Raw genomic sequence first — 8274 nt, forward strand, 5'->3', positions numbered from 1 at the left:
GTACCTACCCCCTCATATCCCCTCCCTCAAATCCTCTATATACCCTCCCCTCTTTCCATCTCTACCCCTCTCTTCCCCTCTCTGTCTGTGTCTCTATCTCTCAGTCTCTCAACCCCCCCCCCTCTCTCCAGAATGGGCTGTCACAGGTCCTGGTGTGGGGTATGGTATTTGGTTCAGATTGTGTTCCAGAGGGAGAGGAGAGGGTTCTGGGAGGCTGTGTCCACCCTGACCGTCACAGCAGCATGACTGGGCTCACAATGGCCAGCTAGACCTCAGCTCAGCAATTGGACAGCTTCATGTCCACACCCCAGCTCAGCCCTAACCTTAGCCTCAACCATAACCCTAGCTTCATGTCCACACCCCGGTTCAACCCTTACCCTTGGGTTAGGAAGGGGTCTATACTACATCACTCAAAGCAAGGCTAGGATGATATCAATGCCACTCTTTTGCTCTTTCATTTCTAAATGGGTTTGTAGAATATAATTTGTTGTATTGTTGCTCTGTCTGTTGTAGTTTGATGGAGCTGATTGGTTGATTCAGACATGCTCCAATGACTCATGTTCTTCAGAACATTAGGTTTACTGGATAGCTAAATACGAAAGCATAGTCATTCATTGACAGCATGTAGTACACAATACACCATATTAGTTCACCCTACATCATTTGAAGTGCTTCCGCAGGGAAGACCTGGCTTCACTGAGTTCATGACAGAACAGTTTAAAGATGGGTTTAAATGCTGCATCATCCACACATGGTTAGGCAGTGTGCTCTTCTCAGTGGGGGAGGTTAGGCCAACCTGCCTTAAAAAGGAAACGCATCCCAAAGAGGAGAGAGGTATGTGCCTGGCCTGCCCTCTCTCCTCCAAGAAATGAGCAAGGGAGCCATCATCGTTCCTAAGCAAAGCGTGGCCTAAACAAAGGGGTGCCATTAATGATGATGTCATCATAAACATCTGTCACAGCTCTCACTGGCTGATGGAAGGGGGCTTTAACTTTCTAAGGACATCGTATGGACTACGGATGCCATGATGAGACGAGAGGAAAAAATACATTTCTCCCAGACTCTAATGACTTTTATGGAGAATTGTATGTATTGGTGAAGTCAGAAGACAGACAATCCCACTTATGCAAGACGCTTTGGGTTTAGCCCTTGAGGCTCACATTGCTCCTAGGTGCTTAGTGTGATAAGCCACTATCTACCTAGAGAGCGGAGTGGTACTATACCACTATAGAATTATCACAGTGGATTATTGTAATGTTTGTTTATTTGTCTATTAATCCCATAAGTGGTGGGTTGCCAATTGGCGATTTGACACGAAAATTAAATATAATTAATTATTTTTTTCATTCATTCATTCATTCACCCACCAGTAGAATCACATAGACACAAAAACCTACCCCAGAGGCCATCACTGTGGGGCCCAATGAGTGAGTGAGGTGTGCAGTGATGGCTCCTCCCCTACCCAGGCCTGGTGTTGTCAGAGCTACAGCTGAAGTCGGAAGTCAACAAACACTTAGGTTTGAGTCATTAAAACTCGTTTTTCAACCACTCCACACATTTCTTGTTAACAAACTATAGTTTTGGCAAGTCGGTTAGGACATCTACTTTGTGCATGACACAAGTCATTTTTCCAGCAATTGTTTACAGACAGATTATTTCACTTATAATTCACTGTATCACAATTCCAGTGGGTCAGAAGTTTACATACACTAAGTTGTCTGTGCCTTTAAACAGCTAGGAAAATTCCGGAAAATTATGTCATGGCTTTAGAAGCTTCTGATAGGCTAAATAACATAATTTGAGTCAATTGGAGGTGTACCTGTGGATGTATTTCAAGGCCTACCTTCAAACTCAGTGTCTCTTTGCTTGACATCATGGGAAAATCAAAATAAATCAGCCAAGAACTCAGAAACAAAAATTGTAAACCTCCATAAGTCTGGTTCATCCTTGGGAGCATTTTCTAAATGCCTGAAGGTACCACGTTCATCTGTACAAACAATAGTACGCAAGTATTAACACCATGGGACCACACAGCCGTCACACCGCTCAGGAAGGAGACGAGTTCTGTCTCCTAGAGATTAACGTACTTTGGTCCAAAAAGTGCAAATCAATCCAAGAACAACAGCAAAGGACCGTGTGAAGATTCTGGAGGAAACAGGTACAAAAGTAAAACGAATCCTATATCGACATAACCTGAAAGGCCGCTCAGCAAGGAAGAAGCCACTGCTGCAAAACCGCCATAAAAAAGCCAGAATACGGTTTGCAACTGCAAATGGGGACAAAGTCATACTTTTTGGAGAAATGTTCTCTGGTCTGATGAAACAAAAATAGAACTGTTTGGCCATAATGACCATCGTTATGTTTGGAGGATAAAGGGGGAGGCTTGCAAGCCAAATAACACCTTCCCAGCTGTGAAGCATGGGGGTGGCAGCATCATGTTGTGGGGGTGCATTGCTGCAGGAGGGTCTGGTGCACTTCACAAAATAGATGGCATCATGAGGGAGGACAATTATGTGGATATATATATATATATACTGAAGCAACATTTCAAGACATCAGTCAGGAAGTTAAAGTTTGGTCGCAAATGGGTCTTCCAAACAGACAATGACCCCAAGCATACTTCCAAAGTTGTGGCAAAATGGCTTAAGGACAACAAAGTCAAGGTATTGGAGTGGCCATCACAAAGCCCTGACCTCAATCCTATAGAAAATGTGTGGGCGGAACTGAAAAAGTCAGAGCAAAGAGGCCTACAAACCTGACTCCGTTACATCAGGAGGAATGGGCCAAAATTCACCCAACTTATTGTGGGAAGCTTGTGGAAGGCTACCAGAAATGTTTGACCCAAGGTAAACAATTTAAAGGCAATGCTACCAAATACTAATTGAGTGTATGTAAACGTCTGACCTGCTGGGAACGTGATGAAAGAAATAAAAGCTGAAATAAATAATTCTCTCTACTATTATTCTGACATTTCACATTCTTAAAGTAAAGTGATGATCCTAACTGACCGAAGACAAGGAATTTTTACTAGGATTATATGTCAGGAATTGTGAAAAACAGAGTTTAAATATATTCGGCTAAGGTGTATGTAAACTTTCAACTTCAACTGTAGATCTACCAGACTGAACACTGTGTTCACAGTGGAACAGACCCAAGCATAGACCCAAGCAGAGCAGTCTCTCTGGGCTTCCTCAACACTCAGCAGAGAGACAGTCAAGACATGTAAACAAAGAGCAAAGTGTTACCTCCAAATCCTTTTCCTTTCTTTCAACTCTCCTCCTCGTCTTCCATTCCCCCCCCCCTCTCTCTCTCTCCCCCCTATCGCTCTCTCTCCCTCTCTCTCTCTCTCTCTCTCTCTCTCTCTCTCCATCCTTCTCATACTCTCTCTCTGTCAAGGCATGTAAACAAAGACCTGTGCTTCGGCCTTCCTCCTTTTCTTTCTACTCTCCTCCTCTTCCATTCCTGTCTCTCTATCGTCCTCCGCTCTGTGCGTCCAAGCACTATATAAGGCCGGGTGCTGCTGGGTCTGATGGTGGTGGTGTTAAATGACCAGCATGAAGACCAGCAGATGGAGACTAATATGAATGAGAAGCAGAGCAGGGCAAGACCATGTTTATGATCTCTGTGTGCTTTGTTATGGACTGAGCCAAAGAAAGCCTGGACTAAGCCATTGAAAGCCTAGACTGAGCCAGAGAAAGCCTGGACTGAGCCAGAGAAAGCCTGGACTGAGCCAGAGAAAGCCTGGACTGAGCCAGAGAAAGCCTGGACTGAGCCAGAGAAAGCCTGGACTGGAGCCAGAGAAAGTGCATGGACTGCTGGATCAAGACTATCTGATCGTCCTTCCAGTTATTATCCTGGTTTTGGTTGCAAGGCCAAAGGGCAAGGACATAAGCACAGTTGGCCGTCACCAAGTAGGTTTATCTCCATTTTAAAGGCCTTTGGACTGATACTACGCGAAACATCCTACTTTTATTGAGATGGTTGAATCGGTTTTTGCTATTCCAAACATTAAAGAGAGTAGCGCGATTTTTTTTGAACCACTGTTAGATGTTCATTTACCATACTATTTCTATTTGTATTTATTGTGGATCCCCCGTTAGCTGTTGCCATGGCAGCAGCTATTCTTCCTGAGGTCCAGCAACATTAAGGCAGTTATATACAAGAACAAAGTATTACACGACATTACATTTCATAACACTTTTCACAACACATTGAGAGTGTGCCCTCAGTCCACGACACTACTACCACATATCTACAATACGAAAATCCCTGTGTACCTGGGTGTCGAGTGTGTGTCTTATCATGTGTATGTGTGTCTGTGCCTGTGTCTCTTCACAGTCCCGCTGTTCCATAAGGTGTAAATACTGAGGAGTAATTTCTGTCTGTAATAAAGCCCTTTTGTGGGGAAAGACTCATTCTGATTGGCCGGGCCTGGCTACCCAGTGGGTGGGCCTTTTTCCCACGGTGGTGGGCCCCTGCCCAGTCATGTGAAATCTATAGATCAGGGCCTAGTTCATTGATGAACAGTAACTCGGTAAAATTGTGTAAATTGTTGCATGTTGCGTTTATAATTTGTGTTCAGTATACTTCTCTTCCCTGTTTAAGTGTTCTATGTGTTCAGTATACTTCTCTTCCCTGTTTAAGTGTTCTATGTGTTCAGTATACTTCTCTTCCCTGTTTAAGTGTTCTATGTGTTCAGTATACTTCTCTTCCCTGTTTAAGTGTTCTATGTGTTCAGTATACTTCTCTTCCCTGTTTAAGTGTTCTATGTGTTCAGTATACTTCTCTTCCCTGTTTAAGTGTTCTATGTGTTCAGTATACTTCTCTTCCCTGTTTAAGTGTTCTATGTGTTCAGTATACTTCTCTTCCCTGTTTAAGTGTTCTATGTGTTCAGTATACTTCTCTTCCCTGTTTAAGTGTTCTATGTGTTCAGTATACTTCTCTTCCCTGTTTAAGTGTTCTATGTGTTCAGTATACTTCTCTTCCCTGTTTAAGTGTTCTATGTGTTCAGTATACTTCTCTTCCCTGTTTAAGTGTTCTATGTGTTCAGTATACTTCTCTTCCCTGTTTGTGTTCTATGTGTTCAGTATACTTCTCTTCCCCGTTTAAGTGTTCTATGTGTTCAGTATACTTCTCTTCCCTGTTTAAGTGTTCTATGTGTTCAGTATACTTCTCTTCCCTGTTTAAGTGTTCTATGTGTTCAGTATACTTCTCTTCCCCGTTTAAGTGTTCTATGTGTTCAGTATACTTCTCTTCCCCGTTTAAGTGTTCTATGTGTTCAGTATACTTCTCTTCCCCGTTTAAGTGTTCTATGTGTTCAGTATACTTCTCTTCCCCGTTTAAGTGTTCTATGTCTCCATTTAGTCACTTTAATCCGTGTGCACCTTTGTTATATCTCCCGTTCCCTCTTCAGGTGACACCATTGTGCTCTACGTTGCCGGGCGAGCAGGACCCCTGTTCTCTCACACTCTAAAATGAACACACGGCAGAATGGGAACAAAAGCCCTCAAACCCTTCCAGGCAGCAGGCATTCCAGTCAGGCTGCGTCAGGGGGGAGCAAGTCCCTGGTAGGTCTACTGTACACTGAGCGAACAAAACATTAGGAACACCTTGCTGATATTGAGTTGCAACCTCTTTTTCCCTCAGAACATCCTCAGTTCATCGTGGCATGGACTCCACATGGTGTCGAAGGTGTTCCACAGGGATGCTGGCCCGTGTTGACTCCAATACTTCTTACAGTTGTGTGAAGTTGGCTGGATGTCCTTTTGGGGGGGTGGACCATTCTTGATACACACAGGAAACTGTGGTACTCGAAAAACCCAGCAGCGGTGCAGTTCTTGCGCCTGACACCTACCTAAAGGCACTTCAATATGTTATCTTGCCCAGTCACCCTCTGAATGGCACACATACACAATCCATGTCTCAATTATCTCAAGGCTTAAAAATCCTTATTTAACCCCCCCCCCCCCCCCAGATTCTTGGTAGTCTTAAACAAGTCTACTTTGAAACAAAATGATAAAACTCACACACATTGTTATGGGCTTAAAACCCTGTACCATGTCAGATATATAGAGTTGAAGTGTATTACATTTTGAGTTTGCATCCCAATATTACACTTAATATACATCACAGAAGACTCAAATATAACAAAACTGTTTGACATAGAAACATCGGATTTTCACCATTAATAAAAAGTTGAAGAATTATGAAATTATCAAAAATATGGATAACATTCCACCCATGAGGCCACTAGGTCATTTGCCTGCAGGAAAGAGCTACCTCTTTCCTGCATATTTCCTCTATATATTTCACTTTTATTTAACCAGGTAGGCTAGTTGAGAACAAGTTCTCATTTGCAACTGCGACCTGGCCAAGTTAAAGCATAGCAATTCGACACATACAACAACACAGAGTTACACATGGAATAAACACAACATAATACTACAGTAGAAAATGAAAACAAAAAGTCTATATATAGTGAGTGCAAATGAGGTAAGATAAGGGAGTTAAGGCAATAAATAGGCCGTGGTGGCGAAGTAATTACAATATAGCAATTAAAACACTGGAATGGTAGATGTGCAGAAGATGAATGTGCAAAGGAGGAAGATAAATAAATAAATACAGTATGGGAATGAGGTAGACAGATGGGCTGTTTACAGATGGGCTATGTACAGGAGCAGTGATCTGTGAGCTGCTCTTACAGCTGGTGCTTAAAGCTAGTGAGGGAGATATGAGTCTCCTGCTTCAGTGATTTTTGTAGTTCGTTCCAGTCATTGGCAGCAGAGAACTGGAAGGAAAGGCGACCAAAGAATGAATTGGCTTTGGGGGTGACCAGTGAGATATACCTGCTGGAGCGTGTGCTACGAGTGGGTGCTGCTATGGTGACCAGTGAGCTGAGATAGGGCGGGGCTTTACCTAGCAGAGACTTGTAGATGACCTGTAGCCAGTGGTTTGGTGACGAGTATGAAGCGAGGGCCAACCAACGAGAGTGTACAGGTCGCAGTGGTGGGTATTGTATTGGGCTTTGGTGACAAAACGGATGGCACTGTGATAGTTAAAAGTTACTTTGAAAAAGTGGTTCACTACATCCAAACTACTTTGTGATAAGTTATCAGATGTAAATCTGAAGTGTCGTAGACTGCAAATTGCAAGGTCACTTTGGGGGTCATACAGACGTAGGATCTCAGTCTGAGCCAGTTTGCTACAGCAGGAAAATAATCATGCAGCAACAGGAAATGTGAATTACTATGTCAAATTAACAGAATGTATAATTTTGCATATTAAACTTGAAAACAATGTTTCAAGTGAGAATTAGATAGGTCTGTTGCAAAAAAATAAAGTAAATGATTGCCTACAGTACTTCAACCATATATGATTTTCTTGCAAAAAGTAGTGTGTAGTTCCAGTACTTAGCTACACCTCTATCTACACTAGTTCACTACTTCCCAACACTGTTGAGTACTACACTATAATGTTGATTATGTGCTCTAAATAAATGTATTACAAGTCCATCTCAACCAGTAGATGTCAGCCATGTAACACGTGTGAATGTGGGCTTCATTCATGTTTCTTCCATCGCCCCCATTGCATTGACCAAAAATGAACAAAAGAGATTTCATGAACATTTCAGGAGAAAAATGCATGTCTGGTCTTAGATATCTAAAGACCACATGATTTATATATGACAGTCCACCAGAGAAGTGCTACAGGGACTCCTATATAGGATATAGGACCCACAGTACCGACCACCACAGATCTCTCCAACCCCTGTTGAACCCCAGAGAGGTTCAGTTTCCATGTTTTCCCCCAATCTGTCATAGTACATTTCATTAACCCCCAAGGAGCACCAGGCCCTTTCAGGGGGGTCATCTAACACCCGCAGCTCAAACAGAGGCACTCTGACCTTCAACCTACTTCCCCAGCCTGCAACAAAATGAAACAGGCTCCCTGTCGTGCTGAAACGCTCACCCTCCATTTGGGGTCTCTGAACTCTCTGTCTGAGGGACGGGAGAAGAAGTGTGTGTGTGTGTGTGTGTGTGTGTGTCCGTCCGTCCGTCCGTCCGTCCGTCCGCCCGCCCGCCCGCCCGCCCGCCCGCGCTTGTGGGCATGTGTATGTGAACGAGAATAGTTAAACAAAGAAAAAGTTGACCAACAGGGGACATTTTTTAGTCCCCACAAAGAAAAAAACTATTTCTAGGAGGTTTAGGGTTAAGGTTAGAATTCGAGGGACAGAGCTGGTCAAGAGAGAGCTGGTCCTTGACCAAGGTAAGGCTG

The sequence above is a fragment of the Oncorhynchus masou genome, chromosome 6, assembly GCF_036934945.1.
Source record: "Oncorhynchus masou masou isolate Uvic2021 chromosome 6, UVic_Omas_1.1, whole genome shotgun sequence".
Lineage (NCBI taxonomy): Eukaryota > Metazoa > Chordata > Actinopteri > Salmoniformes > Salmonidae > Oncorhynchus > Oncorhynchus masou.